Raw genomic sequence first — 25,000 nt, forward strand, 5'->3', positions numbered from 1 at the left:
CATCCAGTCATTTCACCCTGTCACTTCATCCTCTCTCTAGCCATACTGTATTAGGAATGGGTGACTCAAGCCATACTGTATTGTGAATGGGTGACTCTAGCCATACTGTTTTGTGAATGGGTGACTATAGCCATACTGTATTGTGAATGGGTGACTCAAGCCATACTGTTTTGTGAATGGGTGACTCAAGCCATACTGTTTTGTGAATGGGTGACTCTAGCCATACAGTATTGTGAATGGGTGACTCTAGCCATACTGTATTGTGAATGGGTGACTCTAGCCATACTGTATTGTGAATGGGTGACTCTAGCCATACTGTATTGTGAATGGGTGACTCTAGCCATACTGTATTGTGAATGGGTGACTCTAACCATACTGTATTGTGAATGGGTGACTCAAGCCATACTGTATTGTGAATGGGTGACTCTAGCCATACTGTTTTGTGAATGGGTGACTATAGCCATACTGTATTGTGAATGGGTGACTATAGCCATACTGTATTGTGAATGGGTGACTCTAGCCATACTGTATTGTGAATGGGTGACTCAAGCCATACTGTTTTGTGAATGGGTGACTCAAGCCATACTGTTTTGTGAATGGGTGACTCTAGCCATACTGTATTGTGAATGGGTGACTCTAGCCATACTGTATTGTGAATGGGTGACTCTAGCCATACTGTATTGTGAATGGGTGACTCAAGCCATACTGTATTGTGAATGGGTGACTCAAGCCATACTGTTTTGTGAATGGGTGACTCAAGCCATACTGTTTTGTGAATGGGTGACTCTAGCCATATTGTACTGTGAATGGGTGACTCAAGCCATACTGTTTTGTGAATGGGTGACTCTAGCCATACTGTATTGTGATTGGGTGACTCTAGCCATACTGTATTGTGAATGGGTGACTCAAGCCATACTGTATTGTGAATGGGTGACTCTAGCCATATTGTACTGTGAATGGGTGACTCAAGCCATACTGTATTGTGAATGGGTGACTCAATCTTGCAGCAATTTATATGTTTATATATGTCGAATACACACACACACACACACACCAAGCCGGAGGTCTGAGGTCCTCCCTATAGCTCCCCTACCAAGCCTGAGGTCTGAGGTCCTCCCTATAGCTCCCCTACCAAGCCTGAGGTCCTCCCTATAGCTCCCCTACCAAGCCTGAGGTCTGAGGTCCTCCCTATAGCTCCTCTACCAAGCCTGAGGTCCTCCCTATAGCTCCACTACCAAGCCTTAGGTGTGAAGTCCGCCCTATAGCTCCCCTACCAAGCCTGAGGTCCTCCCTATAGCTCCCCTACCAAGCCTGAGGTCCTCCCTATAGCTCCCCTACCAAGCCTGAGGTCTGAGGTCCTCCCTATAGCTCCCCTACCAAGCCTGAGGTCTGAGGTCCTCCCTATAGCTCCCCTACCAAGCCTGAGATCTGAGGTCCTACCTATAGCTCCCCTACCAAGCCTGAGGTCTGAGGTCCTCCCTATAACTCCCCTACCAAGCCTGAGGTCTGAGGTCCACCCTATAGCTCCCCTACCAAGCCTGAGGTCCTCCCTATAGCTCCCCTACCAAGCCTGAGGTCCTCCCTATAGCTCCCCTACCAAGCCTGAGGTCCTCCCTATAGCTCCCCTACCAAGCCTGAGGTCTGAGGTCCGTCCTATAGCTCCCCTACCAAGCCTGAGGTCTGAGGCCCTCCCTATAGCTCTCCTACCAAGCCTGGGAAACACCAAACTGGGGATGGGGGAGGGGGGAAAGAGAAAGAGGGGTAGCAGCAAGAGAGACAGAGAGAGAGATGTACAACAGGAAATGAGATGGAGAGAAAGGAATTCCCAACTGCATTCAAGACATGATTTAAAAAGCCCTGAACAACCCAGTAACTTTGAAAGAACAGGGAGAAGAGAGATGGCGTTTAAAGAGATAGAGGTAGGGAGACCAGTGTTACCCCTAGACAACCTCTGGAGGAGTTTAAAGAGATAGAGGTGGAGGGAGACCAGTGTTACCCCTAGACAACCTCTGGAGGAGTTTAAAGAGATAGAGGTAGAGACCAGTGTTACCCCCTAGACAACCTCTGAAGGAGTTTAAAGAGATAGAGATAGAGATAGAGGTAGAGACCAGTGTTACCCCCTAGACAACCTCTGAAGGAGTTTAAAGAGATAGAGATAGAGACCAGTGTTACCCCCTAGACAACCTCTGGAGGAGTTTAAAGAGATAGAGGTGGAGGGAGACCAGTGTTACCCCCTAGACAACCTCTGAAGGAGTTTAAAGAGATAGAGATAGAGATAGAGGAGACCAGTGTTACCCCCTAGACAACCTCTGAAGGAGTTTAAAGAGATAGAGATAGAGATAGAGGAGACCAGTGTTACCCCCTAGACAACCTCTGAAGGAGTTTAAAGAGATAGAGATAGAGATAGAGGAGACCAGTGTTACCCCCTAGACAACCTCTGGAGGAGTTTAAAGAGATAGAGATAGAGGAGACCAGTGTTACCCCCTAGACAACCTCTGGAGGAGTTTAAAGAGATAGAGATAGAGGAGACCAGTGTTACCCCCTAGACAACCTCTGGAGGAGTTTAAAGAGATAGAGATAGAGGAGACCAGTGTTACCCCCTAGACAACCTCTGAAGGAGTTTAAAGAGATAGAGATAGAGACCAGTGTTACCCCCTAGACAACCTCTGGAGGAGTTTAAAGAGATAGAGATAGAGATAGAGGAGACCAGTGTTACCCCCTAGACAACCTCTGAAGGAGTTTAAAGAGATAGGAGACCAGTGTTACCCCCTAGACAACCTCTGAAGGAGTTTAAAGAGAGAGATAGAGATAGAGGAGACCAGTGTTACCCCCTAGACAACCTCTGAAGGAGTTTAACGAGATAGAGGAGACCAGTGTTACCCCCTAGACAACCTCTGAAGGAGTTTAAAGAGATAGAGGAGACCAGTGTTACCCCCTAGACAACCTCTGAAGGAGTTTAAAGAGATAGAGGTGGAGGGAGACCAGTGTTACCCCCTAGACAACCTCTGAAGGAGTTTAAAGAGATAGAGGAGACCAGTGTTACCCCCTAGACAACCTCTGAAGGAGTTTAAAGAGATAGGAGACCAGTGTTACCCCCTAGACAACCTCTGAAGGAGTTTAAAGAGAGAGATAGAGATAGAGGAGACCAGTGTTACCCCCTAGACAACCTCTGAAGGAGTTTAACGAGATAGAGGAGACCAGTGTTACCCCCTAGACAACCTCTGAAGGAGTTTAAAGAGATAGAGATAGAGGAGACCAGTGTTACCCCTAGACAACCTCTGGGGGAGTTTAAAGAGATAGAGGTAGAGATAGAGGAGACCAGTGTTACCCCCTAGACAACCTCTGGAGGAGTTTAAAGAGATAGAGGAGACCAGTGTTACCCCCTAGACAACCTCTGAAGGAGTTTAAAGAGATAGAGGAGACCAGTGTTACCCCCTAGACAACCTCTGAAGGAGTTTAAAGAGATAGAGATAGAGACCAGTGTTACCCCCTAGACAACCTCTGAAGGAGTTTAAAGAGATAGAGGTGGAGGGAGACCAGTGTTACCCCCTAGACCACCTCTGGAGGAGTTTAAAGAGATAGAGGTAGGGAGACCAGTGTTACCCCCTAGACAACCTCTGGAGGAGTTTAAAGAGATAGAGATAGAGGAGACCAGTGTTACCCCCTAGACAACCTCTGAAGGAGTTTAAAGAGATAGAGATAGAGGAGACCAGTGTTACCCCCTAGACAACCTCTGGAGGAGTTTAAAGAGATAGAGATAGAGATAGAGGAGACCAGTGTTACCCCCTAGACAACCTCTGAAGGAGTTTAAAGAGATAGAGATAGAGGAGACCAGTGTTACCCCCTAGACAACCTCTGGAGGAGTTTAAAGAGATAGAGATAGAGATAGAGGAGACCAGTGTTACCCCCTAGACAACCTCTGGAGGAGTTTAAAGAGATAGAGATAGAGGAGACCAGTGTTACCCCCTAGACAACCTCTGGAGGAGTTTAAAGAGATAGAGATAGAGATAGAGGAGACCAGTGTTACCCCCTAGACAACCTCTGGAGGAGTTTAAAGAGATAGAGGAGACCAGTGTTACCCCCTAGACAACCTCTGGAGGAGTTTAAAGAGATAGAGATAGAGATAGAGGAGACCAGTGTTACCCCCTAGACAACCTCTGGAGGAGTTTAAAGAGATAGAGATAGAGGTAGGGAGACCAGTGTTACCCCCTAGACAACCTCTGGAGGAGTTTAAAGAGATAGAGGAGACCAGTGTTACCCCCTAGACAACCTCTGAAGGAGTTTAAAGAGATAGAGGAGACCAGTGTTACCCCCTAGACAACCTCTGGAGGAGTTTAAAGAGATAGAGGAGACCAGTGTTACCCCCTAGACAACCTCTGAAGGAGTTTAAAGAGATAGAGGTGGAGGGAGACCAGTGTTACCCCCTAGACAACCTCTGAAGGAGTTTAAAGAGATAGAGGAGACCAGTGTTACCCCCTAGACAACCTCTGAAGGAGTTTAAAGAGATAGAGGAGACCAGTGTTACCCCCTAGACAACCTCTGAAGGAGTTTAAAGAGATAGAGGAGACCAGTGTTACCCCCTAGACAACCTCTGGAGGAGTTTAAAGAGATAGAGGAGACCAGTGTTACCCCTAGACAACCTCTGGAGGAGTTTAAAGAGATAGAGGAGACCAGTGTTACCCCCTAGACAACCTCTGGAGGAGTTTAAAGAGATAGAGGTGGAGGGAGACCAGTGTTACCCCCTAGACAACCTCTGGAGGAGTTTACAGAGATAGAGGAGACCAGTGTTACCCCTAGACAACCTCTGGAGGAGTTTAAAGAGATAGAGATAGAGACCAGTGTTACCCCCTAGACAACCTCTGAAGGAGTTTAAAGAGATAGAGATAGAGACCAGTGTTACCCCCTAGACAACCTCTGGAGGAGTTTAAAGAGATAGAGATAGAGATAGAGGAGACCAGTGTTACCCCCTAGACAACCTCTGGAGGAGTTTAAAGAGATAGAGGAGACCAGTGTTACCCCCTAGACAACCTCTGAAGGAGTTTAAAGAGATAGAGATAGAGATAGAGGAGACCAGTGTTACCCCCTAGACCACCTCTGGAGGAGTTTAAAGAGATAGAGGTAGAGACCAGTGTTACCCCCTAGACAACCTCTGGAGGAGTTTAAAGAGATAGAGATAGAGGAGACCAGTGTTACCCCCTAGACCACCTCTGGAGGAGTTTAAAGAGATAGAGGAGACCAGTGTTACCCCCTAGACAACCTCTGGAGGAGTTTAAAGAGATAGAGGAGACCAGTGTTACCCCCTAGACAACCTCTGGAGGAGTTTAAAGAGATAGAGGAGACCAGTGTTACCCCCTAGACCACCTCTGAAGGAGTTTAAAGAGATAGAGGTGGAGGGAGACCAGTGTTACCCCCTAGACAACCTCTGGAGGAGTTTAAAGAGATAGAGGTAGAGACCAGTGTTACCCCCTAGACAACCTCTGGAGGAGTTTAAAGAGATAGAGGAGACCAGTGTTACCCCCTAGACAACCTCTGGAGGAGTTTAAAGAGATAGAGGAGACCAGTGTTACCCCCTAGACAACCTCTGGAGGAGTTTAAAGAGATAGAGGTGGAGGGAGACCAGTGTTACCCCCTAGACAACCTCTGGAGGAGTTTAAAGAGATAGAGGTAGAGACCAGTGTTACCCCCTAGACAACCTCTGGAGGAGTTTAAAGAGATAGAGGTGGAGGGAGACCAGTGTTACCCCCTAGACAACCTCTGAAGGAGTTTAAAGAGATAGAGATAGAGATAGAGGAGACCAGTGTTACCCCCTAGACAACCTCTGAAGGAGTTTAAAGAGATAGAGATAGAGATAGAGGAGACCAGTGTTACCCCCTAGACAACCTCTGAAGGAGTTTAAAGAGATAGAGATAGAGATAGAGGAGACCAGTGTTACCCCCTAGACAACCTCTGGAGGAGTTTAAAGAGATAGAGGAGACCAGTGTTACCCCCTAGACAACCTCTGAAGGAGTTTAAAGAGATAGAGATAGAGACCAGTGTTACCCCCTAGACAACCTCTGGAGGAGTTTAAAGAGATAGAGATAGAGACCAGTGTTACCCCCTAGACAACCTCTGGAGGAGTTTAAAGAGATAGAGGTGGAGGGAGACCAGTGTTACCCCCTAGACAACCTCTGGAGGAGTTTAAAGAGATAGAGATAGAGGAGACCAGTGTTACCCCCTAGACAACCTCTGGAGGAGTTTAAAGAGATAGAGGAGACCAGTGTTACCCCCTAGACAACCTCTGGAGGAGTTTAAAGAGATAGAGGAGACCAGTGTTACCCCCTAGACAACCTCTGAAGGAGTTTAAAGAGATAGAGGTGGAGGGAGACCAGTGTTACCCCCTAGACAACCTCTGAAGGAGTTTAAAGAGATAGAGATAGAGATAGAGGAGACCAGTGTTACCCCCTAGACAACCTCTGGAGGAGTTTAAAGAGATAGAGGTAGAGATAGAGGAGACCAGTGTTACCCCCTAGACAACCTCTGGAGGAGTTTAAAGAGATAGAGATAGAGGAGACCAGTGTTACCCCCTAGACAACCTCTGGAGGAGTTTAAAGAGATAGAGATAGAGATAGAGGAGACCAGTGTTACCCCCTAGACAACCTCTGGAGGAGTTTAAAGAGATAGAGGAGACCAGTGTTACCCCCTAGACAACCTCTGAAGGAGTTTAAAGAGATAGAGGTAGGGAGACCAGTGTTACCCCCTAGACAACCTCTGAAGGAGTTTAAAGAGATAGAGATAGAGATAGAGGAGACCAGTGTTACCCCCTAGACAACCTCTGGAGGAGTTTAAAGAGATAGAGGAGACCAGTGTTACCCCCTAGACAACCTCTGGAGAAGTTTAAAGAGATAGAGATAGAGGAGACCAGTGTTACCCCCTAGACAACCTCTGGGGGAGTTTAAAGAGATAGAGGAGACCAGTGTTACCCCCTAGACAACCTCTGGAGGAGTTTAAAGAGATAGAGGAGACCAGTGTTACCCCCTAGACAACCTCTGAAGGAGTTTAAAGAGATAGAGGAGACCAGTGTTACCCCCTAGACAACCTCTGGAGGAGTTTAAAGAGATAGAGATAGAGACCAGTGTTACCCCCTAGACAACCTCTGAAGGAGTTTAAAGAGATAGAGGAGACCAGTGTTACCCCCTAGACCACCTCTGGAGGAGTTTAAAGAGATAGAGGAGACCAGTGTTACCCCCTAGACCACCTCTGAAGGAGTTTAAAGAGATAGAGGAGACCAGTGTTACCCCCTAGACAACCTCTGGAGAAGTTTAAAGAGATAGAGATAGAGGAGACCAGTGTTACCCCCTAGACAACCTCTGGAGGAGTTTAAAGAGATAGAGGAGACCAGTGTTACCCCCTAGACAACCTCTGGGGGAGTTTAAAGAGATAGAGGAGACCAGTGTTACCCCCTAGACAACCTCTGGAGGAGTTTAAAGAGATAGAGGAGACCAGTGTTACCCCTAGACAACCTCTGGAGGAGTTTAAAGAGATAGAGGAGACCAGTGTTACCCCCTAGACAACCTCTGAAGGAGTTTAAAGAGATAGAGGTGGAGGGAGACCAGTGTTACCCCCTAGACAACCTCTGGAGGAGTTTAAAGAGATAGAGATAGAGACCAGTGTTACCCCCTAGACAACCTCTGGAGGAGTTTAAAGAGATAGAGGAGACCAGTGTTACCCCCTAGACCACCTCTGAAGGAGTTTAAAGAGATAGAGGAGACCAGTGTTACCCCCTAGACAACCTCTGAAGGAGTTTAAAGAGATAGAGGAGACCAGTGTTACCCCCTAGACAACCTCTGGAGGAGTTTAAAGAGATAGAGATAGAGGAGACCAGTGTTACCCCTAGACAACCTCTGGAGGAGTTTAAAGAGATAGAGGTGGAGGGAGACCAGGGTTACCCCCTAGACAACCTCTGGAGGAGTTTAAAGAGATAGAGGAGACCAGTGTTACCCCCTAGACCACCTCTGAAGGAGTTTAAAGAGATAGAGATAGAGACCAGTGTTACCCCCTAGACCACCTCTGAAGGAGTTTAAAGAGATAGAGATAGAGGAGACCAGTGTTACCCCTAGACAACCTCTGGAGGAGTTTAAAGAGATAGAGATAGAGACCAGTGTTACCCCCTAGACAACCTCTGGAGGAGTTTAAAGAGATAGAGGAGACCAGTGTTACCCCCTAGACAACCTCTGGAGGAGTTTAAAGAGATAGAGGTGGAGGGAGACCAGTGTTACCCCCTAGACAACCTCTGGAGGAGTTTAAAGAGATAGAGGTGGAGGGAGACCAGTGTTACCCCCTAGACAACCTCTGGAGGAGTTTAAAGAGATAGAGGAGACCAGTGTTACCCCCTAGACAACCTCTGGAGGAGTTTAAAGAGATAGAGGTGGAGGGAGACCAGTGTTACCCCCTAGACAACCTCTGGAGGAGTTTAAAGAGATAGAGGAGACCAGTGTTACCCCCTAGACAACCTCTGGAGGAGTTTAAAGAGATAGAGGTGGAGATAGAGGAGACCAGTGTTACCCCCTAGACAACCTCTGAAGGAGTTTAAAGAGATAGAGATAGAGATAGAGGAGACCAGTGTTACCCCCTAGACAACCTCTGGAGGAGTTTAAAGAGATAGAGATAGAGGAGACCAGTGTTACCCCCTAGACAACCTCTGGAGGAGTTTAAAGAGATAGAGATAGAGACCAGTGTTACCCCCTAGACAACCTCTGAAGGAGTTTAAAGAGATAGAGATAGAGACCAGTGTTACCCCCTAGACAACCTCTGGAGGAGTTTAAAGAGATAGGAGACCAGTGTTACCCCCTAGACAACCTCTGGAGGAGTTTAAAGAGATAGAGGAGACCAGTGTTACCCCCTAGACAACCTCTGGAGGAGTTTAAAGAGATAGAGGAGACCAGTGTTACCCCCTAGACCACCTCTGGAGGAGTTTAAAGAGATAGAGGTGGAGGGAGACCAGTGTTACCCCTAGACAACCTCTGAAGGAGTTTAAAGAGATAGAGATAGAGACCAGTGTTACCCCCTAGACAACCTCTGGAGGAGTTTAAAGAGATAGAGATAGAGATAGGAGACCAGTGTTACCCCCTAGACAACCTCTGAAGGAGTTTAAAGAGATAGGAGACCAGTGTTACCCCCTAGACAACCTCTGAAGGAGTTTAAAGAGATATAGACCAGTGTTACCCCCTAGACAACCTCTGAAGGAGTTTAAAGAGATATAGACCAGTGTTACCCCCTAGACAACCTCTGATGGAGTTTAAAGAGAGAGATAGAGAACAGTGTTACCCCCTAGACCACCTCTGAAGGAGTTTAAAGAGATAGAGGAGACCAGTGTTACCCCCTAGACAACCTCTGAAGGAGTTTAAAGAGATAGAGGAGACCAGTGTTACCCCCTAGACAACCTCTGGAGGAGTTTAAAGAGATAGAGGAGACCAGTGTTACCCCCTAGACCACCTCTGGAGGAGTTTAAAGAGATAGAGGTGGAGGGAGACCAGTGTTACCCCCTAGACAACCTCTGGAGGAGTTTAAAGAGATAGAGATAGAGACCAGTGTTACCCCCTAGACAACCTCTGGAGGAGTTTAAAGAGATAGAGGTGGAGGGAGACCAGTGTTACCCCCTAGACAACCTCTGAAGGAGTTTAAAGAGATAGAGGTGGAGGGAGACCAGTGTTACCCCCTAGACAACCTCTGGAGGAGTTTAAAGAGATAGAGGTGGAGGGAGACCAGTGTTACCCCCTAGACAACCTCTGGAGGAGTTTAAAGAGATAGAGGTGGAGGGAGACCAGTGTTACCCCCTAGACAACCTCTGGAGGAGTTTAAAGAGATAGAGGTGGAGGGAGACCAGTGTTACCCCCTAGACAACCTCTGGAGGAGTTTAAAGAGATAGAGATAGAGGAGACCAGTGTTACCCCCTAGACAACCTCTGGAGGAGTTTAAAGAGATAGAGGAGACCAGTGTTACCCCCTAGACAACCTCTGGAGGAGTTTAAAGAGATAGAGACCAGGGTTACCCCCTAGACAACCTCTGAAGGAGTTTAAAGAGATAGAGATAGAGACCAGTGTTACCCCCTAGACAACCTCTGAAGGAGTTTAAAGAGATAGAGGAGACCAGTGTTACCCCCTAGACAACCTCTGGAGGAGTTTAAAGAGATAGAGATAGAGGAGACCAGTGTTACCCCCTAGACAACCTCTGGAGGAGTTTAAAGAGATAGAGGAGACCAGTGTTACCCCCTAGACCACCTCTGGAGGAGTTTAAAGAGATAGAGGAGACCAGTGTTACCCCCTAGACAACCTCTGGAGGAGTTTAAAGAGATAGAGGAGACCAGTGTTACCCCCTAGACAACCTCTGAAGGAGTTTAAAGAGATAGAGGAGACCAGTGTTACCCCCTAGACCACCTCTGGAGGAGTTTAAAGGCCTGTATATGTGTAAGGGTTTTCCTCCTCGTCCGAGGAGGAGTAGGAGAGATCGGACCAATAGGCAGCGTGGTACGTGTCCATGTTAATATGTATTTAAACTGAACACAAAAAAACAAAATAACAAGAGAACGACCGAAAACGAAACAGTTCTGTAGAAACACAGAGACAGAAAACAACTACCCACAAATCATAGCGGGAAAACAGGCTGCCTAAGTATGGTTCTCAATCAGAGACAACGATAAACAGCTGCCTCTGATTGGGAGCCATACCAGGCCTAAACACATAGAAATACTAAAACATAGAACAACACATAGAATGCCCACCCCAACTCACGCCCTGACCAAACTAAAACCTAAAGACCTAAAGAAGGAACTAAGGTCAGGACGTGACAGTATCAGCATATTCAGTGACTGTAACTTCTAATAGAATAATCATCTTTCACCAGACAGACTCCTCCCCTTCAGACGAACCTTTTAGGACGCACACACACACACACACACACACACACACACACACACACACACAGACACACACACACACACACACACACACACACACAGAGAAGGGCACTTTGTCCTCACAGGCAGCCCTTAGGGAGCGAGGGGAGGAGGGTGTACGATCTTCTCATATCTCTATAGTTCATTAATGACTAACTGAGTTAATTACCTCTGACATCATTACATGACCCTGAGATTACCTGTATTACAGACCCCTGAGATTACCTTTATTACAGACCACTGAGATTACCTGTATTACAGACCACTGAGATTACCTGTATTACAGACCACTGAGATTACCTGTATTACAGACCACTGAGCCAGTCCAGCTGGTCTCTCCAGAGAGGTCATGACAAGTGGCCAGTCCAGCTGGTAGCTCTAGAGAGGGCATGACCAGTGGCCAGTCCAGCTGGTCTCTCCAGAGAGGTCATGACCAGTGGCCAGTCCAGCTGGTCTCTCCAGAGAGGTCATGACCAGTGGCCAGTCCAGCTGGTAGCTCTAGAGAGGTCATGACCAGTGGCCAGTCCAGTTGGTCGCTCTAGAGAGGTCATGACCAGTGGCCAGTCCAGCTGGTCTCTCCAGAGAGGTCATGACCAGTGGCCAGTCCAGCTGGTAGCTCTAGAGAGGTCATGACCAGTGGCCAGTCCAGCTGGTAGGTCCCGTGAGGTCATGACCAGTGGCCAGTCCAGCTGGTAGCTCTAGAGAGGTCATGACCAGTGGCCAGTCCAGCTGGTCTCTCCAGAGAGGTCATGACCAGTGGCCAGTCCAGCTGGTCTCTCCAGAGAGATCATAACCAGTGGCCAGTCCAGCTGGTCTCTCCAGAGAGGTCATGACCAGTGGTCAGTCCAGCTGGTCTCTCCAGAGAGGTCATGACCAGTGGCCAGTCCAGCTGGTCTCTCCAGAGAGGTCCTGACCAGTGGCCAGTCCAGCTGGTCTCTCCAGAGAGGTCCTGACCAGTGGCCAGTCCAGCTGGTCTCTCCAGAGAGGTCCTGACCAGTGGCCAGTCCAGCTGGTCTCTCCAGAGAGGTCATGACCAGTGGCCAGTCCAGCTGGTCTCTCCAGAGAGGTCCTGACCAGTGGCCAGTCCAGCTGGTTTCTCCAGAGAGGTCATGACCAGTGGCCAGTCCAGCTGGCCTCTCCAGAGAGGTCATGACCAGTGGCCAGTCCAGCAGGTAGGTCCAGAGAGGTCATGACGTCTTGAGGTTGTGATATGCTGCTAGATTCAGTTAGTGAACACACTATAGTATCATTCATCCAGTCCAGGCTAACGTTAACACAACAACATTACTGCCAATGGATCACATGACCAAACAAACATACACACAGTACACGCACACATACAGCACACACACACATACAGCACACACACATACAGCACACACACATACAGACCTCCGCCATTTGCCAGGGTCAGAGAGGAAGAGAGGCTAACAGTCAACCAGCTAGACTCAGTCAGAGTGTTATCCAAGCAGGAAGTCTACTAGAACTCTACAGGAGGAGGGGTATGGCTGTTGGGCTGGCTGGAGGTGGAACTCTACAGGAGGAGGGGTATGGCTGTTGGGCTGGCTGGAGGTGTAACTCTACAGGAGGAGGGGTATGGCTGTTGGGCTGGCTGGAGGTGGAACTCTACAGGAGGAGGGGTATGGCTGTTGGGCTGGCTGGAGGTGGAACTCTACAGGAGGAGGGGTATGGCTGTTGGGCTGGCTGGAGGTGGAACTCTACAGGAGGAGGGGTATGGCTGGTGGGCTGGCTGGAGGTGGAACTCTACAGGAGGAGGGGTATGGCTGTTTATTTAAATATCTCTCTGTCTCTGAATATCATTCAGAGTATATATTTAAATATCTCTCTGTCTCTGAATATCATTCAGAGTATGTATTTAAATATCTCTCTGTCTCTGAATATCATTCAGATTATTTATTTAAATATCTCTCTGTCTCTGAATATCATTCAGAGTATTTATTTAAATATCTCTGTCTCTGAATATCATTCAGAGTATTTATTTAAATATCTCTCTGCCTCTGAATATCATTCAGAGTATTTATTTAAATATCTCTCTGCCTCTGAATATCATTCAGAGTATATATTTAAATATCTCTCTGTCTCGGAAAGTCATTCAGAGTATTTATTTAAACATGTATTTCTCACTTCTGCTAACCGCAGACCAGATAGATAATGTGCTGCTCTCAGTTTCAATGGGAGGTGTCAACAGAGATTTCACTCACTCACACACCTGCACATACTCACCACATCCAACAAACTGGGCAAGGCCTTCGTTCTACAATCTCCTTTGAACACAGCACAGGACAGGAAGAGGAGTGTCAGGGTGTTGTTGTCAGTTAGTATGACCGTGTTCCTGTCTGTGAGGGGCGAGGTGACTCTGCTACTGTTGACAACCAGTAGCAAAGAGATAGCGAGGCGATGTTGCTAGGATAGACAGATAGAATCTAACAGACAGTGTGAGGGTGTAGACAGTTGGAGAGATAGATAGAGAGGCCATGTTGCTAGGGTAGACAGATACAATCTAACAGACAGTGTGAGGCTGTAGACAGTTGGAGAGATAGATAGAGAGGCCATGTTGCTAGGTTACTGGTGTAGCTTTGTTGTCAGTCTGGCATCTTCTGATTTACAGTGTAGATACCGGTACAGTGATATCACTGATTTACAGTGTAGATACCAGTTCAGTGATGTCACTGATTTACAGTGTAGATACCAGTTCAGTGATGTCACTGATTTACAGTGTAGTTACCAGTTCAGTGATGTCACTGATTTACAGTGTAGTTACCAGTTCAGTGATGTCACTGATTTACAGTGTAGATACCAGTTCAGTGATGTCACTGATTTACAGTGTAGATACCGGTTCAGTGATGTCACTGATTTACAGTGTCGTTACCAGTTCAGTGATGTCACTGATTTACAGTGTAGATACCGGTTCAGCGATGTCACTGATTTACAGTGTAGTTACCAGTTCAGTGATGTCACTGATTTACAGTGTAGATACCGGTTCAGTGATGTCACAGTGATGTCACTGATTTACAGTGTAGATACCAGTTCAGTGATGTCACTGATTTACAGTGTAGTTACCAGTTCAGTGATGTCACTGATTTAAAGTGACATCACTGTAACCCTAACCCTAACCCTAACCCATTTACACCTTCTACGGGCTTATGTACCCCACCATACTGGGGTAACTTCTACAGGCTTATGTATCCCACCATACTGGGGTATACCTTTGTTCCTCACCAAACAATCAAATCAATCTAATCACAAGGTGTGTGCTTGACATGTTACCAGTACGTGTTGGGGTCACTTCAATCACAAGGTGTGTGCTTGACAGACCACAGCAGACTTCACTAGTCGTGTTTCTAGGACTCTGTGTCAATGTCACCAGGTAAAGGTGTTTACAATAAGGGACCATATGACGCCTGAAGGTTAGAGAGACAGAGAGAGAGAGAGAGAGAGAGAGAGAGAGAAAGAGAGAGGCAGAGAGAGAGGCAGAGAGAGACAGAGACAGAGAGAGAGAGAGAGAGAGAGGGGCAGAGAGAGAGAGGCAGAGAGAGAGAGAGAGAGAGAGAGAGAGAGAGAGAGAGAGAGAGAGAGAGAGAGAGAGAGAGAGAGAGAGAGAGGGCATCTGAAGGATGAGAGTGGAGTTAGTCACATACCACGCTTTATTTTCCCCTCCCTTCCCCTCTCTATAGTGGGCCATTAGTCTCAATGTGGTGACATTGTTCCTACCAAGGGTAACAGGTTGCCAGGCAACAAACCCAGACATAGTTCCAGATGACCTCCTACACTCGTAATGAACTATCTAGAACCTTAAAGAACCTGATAGGGTTCTCCAGCAGAACCCATAGGAGAACCCGTTGAAGAACCCCTTTTTGGTTGCTGGTTTTACCTGATGGAGATACTACAGTATACCCTGATATAGATACTACAGTATACCCTGATATTGATACTACAGTATACCCTGATATAGATACTACAGTATACCCTCTGATATAGATACTACAGTATACCCTGATATAGATACTACAGTATACCCTCTGATATAGATACTACAGTATACCCTGATATAGATACTACAGTATACCCTGATATAGATACTACAGTATACCCTGATATAGATACTACAGTATACCCTGATATAGATACTACAGTATACCCTGATATTGATACTACAGTATACCCTGATATAGATACTACAGTATACCCTCTGATATAGATACTACAGTATACCCTGATATAGATACTACAGTATACCCTCTGATATAGATACTACAGTATACCCTGATATAGATACTACAGTATACCCTGATATAGATACTACAGTATACCCTGATATAGATACTACAGTATACCCTGATATAGATACTACAGTATACCCTGATATAGATACTACAGTATACCCTCTGATATAGATACTACAGTATACCCTGATATAGATACTACAGCACACCCTGATGTAGATACTACAGTATACCCTGATATAGATACTACAGTATACCCTGATATAGATACTACAGTATACCCTCTGATATAGATACTACAGTATACCCTGATATAGATACTACAGTATACCCTCTGATATAGATACTACAGTATACCCTGATATAGATACTACAGCACACCCTGATGTAGATACTACAGTATACCCTGATATAGATACTACAGTATACCCTGATATAGATACTACAGTATACCCTCTGATATAGATACTACAGTATACCCTGATATAGATACTACAGTATACCCTGATATAGATACTACAGTATACCCTGATTTAGATACTACAGTATACCCTCTGATATAGATACTACAGTATACCCTGATATAGATACTACAGTATACCCTGATATAGATACTACAGTATACCCTCTGATATAGATACTACAGTATACCCTCTGATATAGATACTACAGTATACCCTGATATAGATACTACAGTATACCCTGATATAGATACTACAGTATACCCTGATATAGCTACTACAGTATACCCTGATATAGATACTACAGTATACCCTGATATAGATACTACAGTATACCCTGATATAGATACTACAGTATACCCTCTGATATAGATACTACAGTATACCCTGATATAGATACTACAGTATACCCTGATATAGATACTACAGTATACCCTGATATAGATACTACAGCACACCCTGATGTAGATACTACAGTATACCCTCTGATATAGATACTACAGTATACCCTCTGATATAGATACTACAGTATACACTGATATAGATACTACAGTATACCCTGATTTAGATACTACAGTATACCCTCTGATATAGATACTACAGTATACCCTGATATAGATACTACAGTATACCCTGATATAGATACTACAGTATACCCTCTGATATAGATACTACAGTATACCCTCTGATATAGATACTACAGTATACCCTGATATAGATACTACAGTATACCCTGATATAGATACTACAGTATACCCTGATATAGATACTACAGTATACCCTGATATAGATACTACAGTATACCCTGATATAGATACTACAGTATACCCTCTGATATAGATACTACAGTATACCCTCTGATATAGATACTACAGTATACCCTGATATAGATACTGCAGTATACCCTGATATAGATACTACAGTATACCCTGATATAGATACTACAGCACACCCTGATGTAGATACTACAGTATACCCTCTGATATAGATACTACAGTATACCCTCTGATATAGATACTACAGTATACCCTGATATAGATACTACAGTATACCCTGATATAGATACTACAGTATACCCTCTGATATATATACTACAGTATACCCTCTGATATAGATACTACAGTATACCCTGATATAGATACTACAGTATACCCTGATATAGATACTACAGTATACCCTGATATAGATACTACAGTATACCCTGATATAGATACTACAGTATACCCTGATATAGATACTACAGTATACCCTGATATAGATACTACAGTATACCCTGATATAGATACTACAGTATACCCTCTGATATAGATACTACAGTATACCCTCTGATATAGATACTACAGTATACCCTGATATAGATACTACAGTATACCCTGATATAGATACTACAGTATACCCTGATATAGATACTACAGCACACCCTGATGTAGATACTACAGTATACCCTCTGATATAGATACTACAGTATACCCTCTGATATAGATACTACAGTATACCCTGATATAGATACTACAGTATACCCTGATATAGATACTACAGTATACCCTCTGATATATATACTACAGTATACCCTCTGATATAGATACTACAGTATACCCTGATATAGATACTACAGTATACCCTGATATAGATACTACAGTATACCCTGATATAGATACTACAGTATACCCTGATATAGATACTACAGTATACCCTGATATAGATACTACCGATACCCTGATATAGATACTACAGTATACCCTGATATAGATACTACAGTATACCCTCTGATATAGATACTACAGTATACCCTCTGATATAGATACTACAGTATACCCTGATATAGATACTACAGTATACCCTGATATAGATACTACAGTATACCCTCTGATATAGATACTACAGTATACCCTCTGATATAGATACTACAGTATACCCTGATATAGATACTACAGTATACCCTGATATAGATACTACAGTATACCCTCTGATATAGATACTACAGTATACCCTCTGATATAGATACTACAGTATACCCTGATAACGTCTCTCAAAGTTGATGTGTACCTATGATAAAAAATTGCAGACCTCTACATGCTTTGTAAGTAGGAGAACCTGCAAAATCGGCATTGTTTCAAAGACTTGTTCTCCCCACTGTAGCTGACTGTTTGAAATGCAGTGGGTTTTTCTACCTTTTAATTGTACCACAAAGCTTATTTAGAGAAAACATTAAACACATACTGCATACTGTGAATGGCCCAGAAGTTTGAAACGGTCTAGATCAGATTAGTAGGCCCAGAAGTTTGAAAAGGTCTAGATCAGATTTGTAGGCCATGTGGCCCAGAAGTGTGAAAAGGTCTAGATCAGATTTGTAGGCCATATGTCCCAGTCCTGCTGTGATGGTAGAACCCTGATTAGGTTGGATTATATTACCACCACCACCACCACCACCACCATCATCACCATACTCCCGAAGCTCAAACACAACACTGTCCGTCCGTCTGTTTCAACAGTCAACACAGGTGTGTTTACACCCCTACGCTTCTTTTTCCAGGGAACTAAGGTTCCTGGATTTACTGCTAACAACAAGCAGCACACACACACACACACACACACACGTCACACACACATACATGTCACACACACACGTCACACACACATACACGTCACACACACACACACGTCACACACACACACGTCACACACACATACACACGTCACACACACACACACACACACGTCTCACACACACACACACACACGTCACACACACACACGTCACACACACATACACACGTCACACACACATACACGTCACACACACACACACGTCACACACACACACACGTCACACACACACACGTCACACACACACACACACACGTCACACACACACACGTCACACACACATACACACGTCACACACACATACACGTCACACACACACACACACACACACACGTCACACACAAACACGTCACACACACATACACACGTCACACACACACACGTCACGCACACATACACGTCACACACACACACACACACACATACACGTCACACACACACACACACACACAAACACACACACACACACACACACACACACACACACACACACACAGTCCGACCAGCCACCTTATAACACACACACACATCACACACACATACATACGCATGTCACACGTGCATGCAACACCAATGCAACACAAGTGAGTACACAGTAGTAAGATAATTTAGTTCATACTTCATTTAGTTCTGGGTTCCTTTAGTTCTGACTTCCTTTAGTTCTGGGTTCCTTTAGTTCTGACTTCATTTAGTTCTGGGTTCCTTTAGTTCTGACTTCCTTTAGTTCTGGGTTCCTTTAGTTCTGGGTTCCTTTAGTTTTGGGTTAATTTAGTTCTGACTTCCTTTAGTTCTGGGTTCCTTTAGTTCTGAGTTCCTTTAGTTCTGGGTTCCTTTAGTTCTGGCTTCCTTTAGATCTGGCTTCCTTTAGTTCTGGGTTCCTTTATTTCTGTGTTCATTTAGTTCTGACTTCCTTTAGTTCTGAGTTCCTTTAGTTCTGACTTCATTTAGTTCTGGGTTCCTTTAGTTCTGACTTTCTTTAGTTCTGACTTCATTTAGTTCTGTGTTCCTTTAGTTCTGGGTTCCTTTAGTTCTGGGTTCCTTTAGTTCTGGGTTCCTTTAGTTCTGACTTCCTTAAGTTCTGACTTCATTTAGTTCTGACTTCCTTTAGTTCTGTGTTCCTTTAGTTCTGACTTACTTTAGTTCTGACTTCATTTAGTTGTGGGTTCCTTTAGTTGTGGGTTCCTTTAGTTCTGACTTCCTTTAGTTGTGGGTTCCTTTAGTTCTGACTTCATTTAGCTGTGGGTTCCTTTAGTTGTGGGTTCCTTTAGTTGCGGGTTCCGTCAGCTCTGCCATTCAGGGAGTCCTCTCCTCCAGACTAGTTACAGGTCCAGATGGTCTGTAACACCCCTCTCACCCTTCTACCTCCCTCCTTTCTCTCCCCCGTCTCAAACTCATTCTACAGGAAGTTAGGGAATCTCTGCTGGCCAGCTGCCAAGAGGAAGCCCCAAGCCTCTTGGCGGCCCACCCCGGCCCCCTCTCCCACCCCCACCGACCATTCCTCCCCTGGCTTGCAGAGTGACGCGTGTCCCTGTCCCTGGCTCTCTCTGGCATGAGACAAACCCTTCCTGTATTCATGTCCTCTGACCACTCAGGAGACAGCAGAGCTCCAGGCAGCTAGCTGGACAGTCTCTCTCTGGCATGAGACAAACCCTGCCTGTATTCATGTCCTCTGACCACTCAGGAGACAGCAGAGCTCCAGGCAACTAGCTGGACAGTCTCTCTCTGGCATGAGACAAACCCTGCCTGTATTCATGTCCTCTGACCACTCAGGAGACAGCAGAGCTCCAGGCAGCTAGCTGGACAGTCTCTCTCTGGCGTCTTCTGCCGTCCCTGACCCATGTGATCAACATCCTCTCCTGCTCCTCCCACTCACAGACCACAATGCCTTTCAGGACTGAAAAGACCGCCTGGTCAGTGTCGCCCTGCGCTAGACTTACCAACCTCAGCACAGCTCTCTCTCTTTCTACCCCCTCTTTCTTTACCCTCTCTCTCTCTCTCTCTCTCTCTCTCTCTCTCTCTCTCTACCCCCTCTTTCTTTACCCTCTCTGTCTCTCTCTCTCTCTCAATTTCAATTTAAGGGTTTTATTGGAAAGGGAAACATATGTTAACATTGCCAAAGCAAGTGAGGTAGATAATATACAAAAGTGAAATGAACAATAAAAAATGAACAGTAAACATTACACATACAGAAGTTCAAAAGAATAAAGACAAATAGTTAATGTACAAAAGGGGAAATAAATTAACATAAATATGGGTTGTATTTACAATGGTGTTTGTTCTTCACTGGTTGCCCTTTTCTCGTGGCAACAGGTCACAAATCTTGCTGCTGTGATGACACACTGTGGTATTTTACCCAATAGATATGGGAGTTTATCAAAATTGGGTTTGTTTTCTAATTCTTTGTGGATCTGTGTAATCTGAGGGAAATATGTCTCTCTAATATGGTCATACATTGGGCAGGAGGTTAGGAAGTGCAGCTCAGTTTCCACCTCATTTTGTGGGCAGTGAGCACATAGCCTGTCTTCTCTTGAGAGCCATGTCTGTCTACGGCGGCCTTTCTCAATAGCAAGGCTATGCTCACTGAGTCTGTACATAGTCAAAGCTTTCCTTAAGTTTGGGTCAGTCACAGCGGACAGGTATTCTGCCGCTGTGTACTCTCTGTTTAGGGCCAAATAGCATTCTAGTTTGCTCTGTATTTTTGTTAATTCTTTCCAATGTGTCAAGTAATTATCTTTTTGTTTTCTCATGATTTGGTTGGGTCTAATTGTGCTGCTGTCCTGGGGCTCTGTGGGGTGTGTTTCTGTTTGTGAACAGAGCCCCAGGACCAGCTTGCTTAGGGGACTCTTCTCCAGGTTCATCTCTCTGTAGGTGATGGCTTTGTTATGGAAGGTTTGGGAATCGCTTCCTTTTAGGTGGTTGTAGAATTTAACGGCTCTTTTCTGGATTTTGATAATTAGTGGGTATCGGCCTAATTCTGCTCTGCATGCATTATTTTGTGTTTTATGTTGTAAACTGGATACTTTTGCAAAATTCTGCATGCAGAGTCTCAATTTGGTGTTTGTCTCATTTAGTGAATTATTGGTTGGTGAGCGGGACCCCAGATCTCACAACCATAAATGGGCTCTATAACTGATTCAAGTATTTTTAGCCAGATCCTAATTGATATGTCAAATTTTATGTTACTTTTGATGGCATAGAATGCCCTTCTTGCCTTGTCTCTCAGATCGTTCACAGCTTTGTGGAAGTTACCTGTGGCGCTGATGTTTAGGCCAAGGTATGTATAGTTTTTTGTGTGCTCTAGGGCAACGGTGTCTAGATGAAATTTGTATTTGTGGTCCTGGCGACTGGACCTTTTTTGGAACACCATTATTTTGGTCTTACTGAGATTTACTGTCAGGGCCCAGGTCTGTCAGAATCTGTGCAGAACATCTAGGTGCTGCTGTAGGCCCTCCTTGGTTGGTGACAGAAGCACCAGATCATCAGCAAACAGTAGACATTTGACTTCAAATTCTAGACATCAGATTCAGATTCCCTCTCTCTACCACCCCTCCCTTTAATGCTCTCTCTACCCCCCCCCCCTTAACTCTCTCTCTCTGTGTCTCCGTGTCTCCTGGGGTTGAGTGAGACGTGGAGCTGGTTGATGAGAGACAGCCCTCAGCAGCCTGCTGTGCTGTTAGTGAGTAGGTGTGAGAACCACAACAACCCTCCATCCCAGTCAGTCAGTCAGTCCATCTGGTTTTCATTAGCTTGTTTCTACGCAGGAAAAAACACTTCTTTTGTTGTCCATGCAGCCAATCAGGAAGTGATTTTGGGGCAGTAGCTTCCTGTTTCCCTGCGTTCCCCCGGACAGTAGGCCCCGCCCAGCTCCTCTAGCCCAACAGTTAATGTATAACATGCTGCTTTAGGACACAGAGGACAGGAAGGGGACAGTCCTATCTGTAGGACACAGAGGACAGGAAGGGGACAGTCCTGTCTGTAGGACACAGAGGACAGGAAGGGGACAGTCCTATCTGTAGGACACAGAGGACAGGAGGGGGAAGAGTCCTGTCTGTAGGACACCGAGGACAGGAGGGAGAACAGTCCTGTCTGTAGGACACAGAGGACAGGAGGGGGGACAGTCCTGTCTGTAGTACACAGAGGACAGGAGGGGGACAGCTGTAGGACACAGAGGACAGGAGGGGGACAGTCCTGTCTGTAGGACACAGAGGACAGGAGGGGGAACAGTCCTGTCTGTAGGACACAGAGAACAGGAGGGGGACAGCTGTAGGACACAGAGGACAGGAGGGGACAGTCCTGTCTGTAGGACACAAAGGACAGGAAGGGGACAGTCCTGTCTGTAGGACACAGAGGACAGGAGGGGACAGGAGGGGACAGTCCTGTCTGTAGGACACAGAGGACAGGAGGGGGACAGTCCTGTCTGTAGGACACAGAGGACAGGAGGGGGAACAGTCCTGTCTGTAGGACACAGAGGACAGGAGGGGGAACAGTCCTGTCTGTAGGACACAGAGAACAGTCCTGTCTGTAGGACACAGAGGACAGTCCTGTCTGTAGGACACAGAGGACAGGAAGGGGACAGTCCTGTCTGTAGGACACAGAGGACAGGAGGGGGACAGTCCTGTCTGTAGGACACAGAGGACAGGATGGGGACAGTCCTGTCTGTAGGACACAGAGGACAGGAGGGGGGACAGCCCTGTCTGTAGGACACCGAGGACAGGAGGGGGACAGTCCTGTCTGTAGGACACCGAGGACAGGAGGGGTACAGCCCTGTCTGTAGGACACAAAGGACAGGAGGGGGACAGTCCTGTCTGTAGGACACCGAGGACAGGAAGGGGGACAGTCCTGTCTGTAGGACACCGAGGACAGGAGGGGGACAGCCCTGTCTGTAGGACACAGAGGACAGGAGGGGGAACAGTCCTGTCTGTAGGACACCGAGGACAGGAGGGGACAGTCCTGTCTGTAGGACACAGAGGACAGGAGGGGGACAGCTGTAGGACACAGAGGACAGGAGGGGGACAGTCCTGTCTGTAGGACACAGAGGACAGGAGGGGGGACAGCCTTGTCTGTAGGACACAGAGGACAGGAGGGGGAACAGTCCTGTCTGTAGGACACAGAGGACAGGAGGGGGAACAGTCCTGTCTGTAGGACACAGAGATGCTCAACTCTGAAACCAGACAAATCAGACTGAACTGTGTGATGTAGTAGGGAGTTGTAGTTTCTCTAGAGATAAATCAGCCTGAACTGTGTGATGTAGTAGGGAGTTGTAGTTTCTCTAGAGATAAATCAGATCCAGACTGAACTGTGTGATGTAGTAGGGAGTTGTAGTTTCTCTAGAGATAAATCAGATCCAGACTGAACTGTGTGATGTAGTAGGGAGTTGTAGTTTCTCTAGAGATAAATCAGACCCAGCCTGAACTGTGTGATGTAGTAGGGAGTTGTAGTTTCTCTAGAGATAAATCAGACTGAACTGTGTGATGTAGTAGGGAGTTGTAGTTTCTCTAGAGATAAATCAGATCCAGCCTGAACTGTGTGATGTAGTAGGGAGTTGTAGTTTCCAATAGGCCAATATTCTACATAGTTTAGTGCAGAAAACGTGGTGATTAACTACAACGCCCATAATCCATTGCGAACCTACTTGTCCGGTCTGTGTGTTTCTTTTAGGCCCGCTATGTTAGGGTCGTTTGGGGCAGACACAGAGAGACAGAGACAGAACAACTCATGACGGAGAGGAAGAGAGAGCAGTTGCTTCGCCAGGTATCTCTACCTGAAAATACATAATCTAAGTGATTGACAGCAGTCATAAAATAATGCCTTATTTACTTTGAAGAACCTCTAAAATAGTGATTTTTTGTTGTTGTCCGACAGCATAATGATGTCTTGAGATGATGACTTAATAAAAGTTATTAAATCAAACAAATGTAATTCCATACAAACATCTGGTATGGCAACTGCACCGCCCTCAACCGTAAGGCTCTCCAGAGGGTAGTGAGGTCTGCACAACGCATCACCGGGGGCAAACTACCTGCCCTCCAGGACACCTACACCACCCGATGTCACAGGAAGGCCATAAAGATCATCAAGGACAACAACCACCCGAGCCACTGCCTGTTCACCCCGCTATCATCCAGAAGGCGAGGTCAGTACAGGTGCATCAAAGCTGGGACCGAGAGACTGAAAAACAGCTTCTATCTCAAGGCCATCAGACTGTTAAACAGCCACCACTAACACTGAGTGGCTGCTGCCAACACACTGACACTGACTCAACTCCAGCCACTTTAATAATGGGAATTGATGGGAAATGATGTAAATATATCACTAGCCACTTTAAACAATGCTACCTTATATAAATGTTACTTACCCTACATTATTCATCTCATATGCATACGTATATACTGTACTCTATATCATCGACGGTATCCTTATGTAATACATGTATCACTAGCCACTTTATACTATACTATGCCACTTTGTTTACATACTCATCTCATTTGTACATACTGTACTCGATACCATCTACTGTATCTTGCCTATGCTGCTCTGTACCATCACTCATTCATATATCCTTATGTACATATTCTTTATCCCCTTACACTGTATAAGACAGTAGTTTTGGAATTGTTAGTTAGATTACTTGTTATTACTGCATTGTCGGAACTAGAAGCACAAGCATTTCGCTACACTCGCATTAACATCTGCTAACCATGTGTATGTGACAAATAAAATTTGATTTGAACATCTGGACTGTTCTGTTCTGTGGTCAT

General features: G+C 45.7%; 1 protein-coding gene across 2 annotated transcripts in view; it reads right to left on the bottom strand.

Annotated features, from left to right (window-relative positions):
* The window catches only part of rasa3 (RAS p21 protein activator 3), an 80,244-nt gene that overhangs the window by 47,104 nt on the left and 8,140 nt on the right, over positions 1-25,000 (bottom strand). The gene's annotated exons all lie outside the window — the stretch shown is intronic.

The sequence above is a fragment of the Oncorhynchus mykiss genome, unplaced genomic scaffold (assembly GCF_013265735.2).
Source record: "Oncorhynchus mykiss isolate Arlee unplaced genomic scaffold, USDA_OmykA_1.1 un_scaffold_144, whole genome shotgun sequence".
Lineage (NCBI taxonomy): Eukaryota > Metazoa > Chordata > Actinopteri > Salmoniformes > Salmonidae > Oncorhynchus > Oncorhynchus mykiss.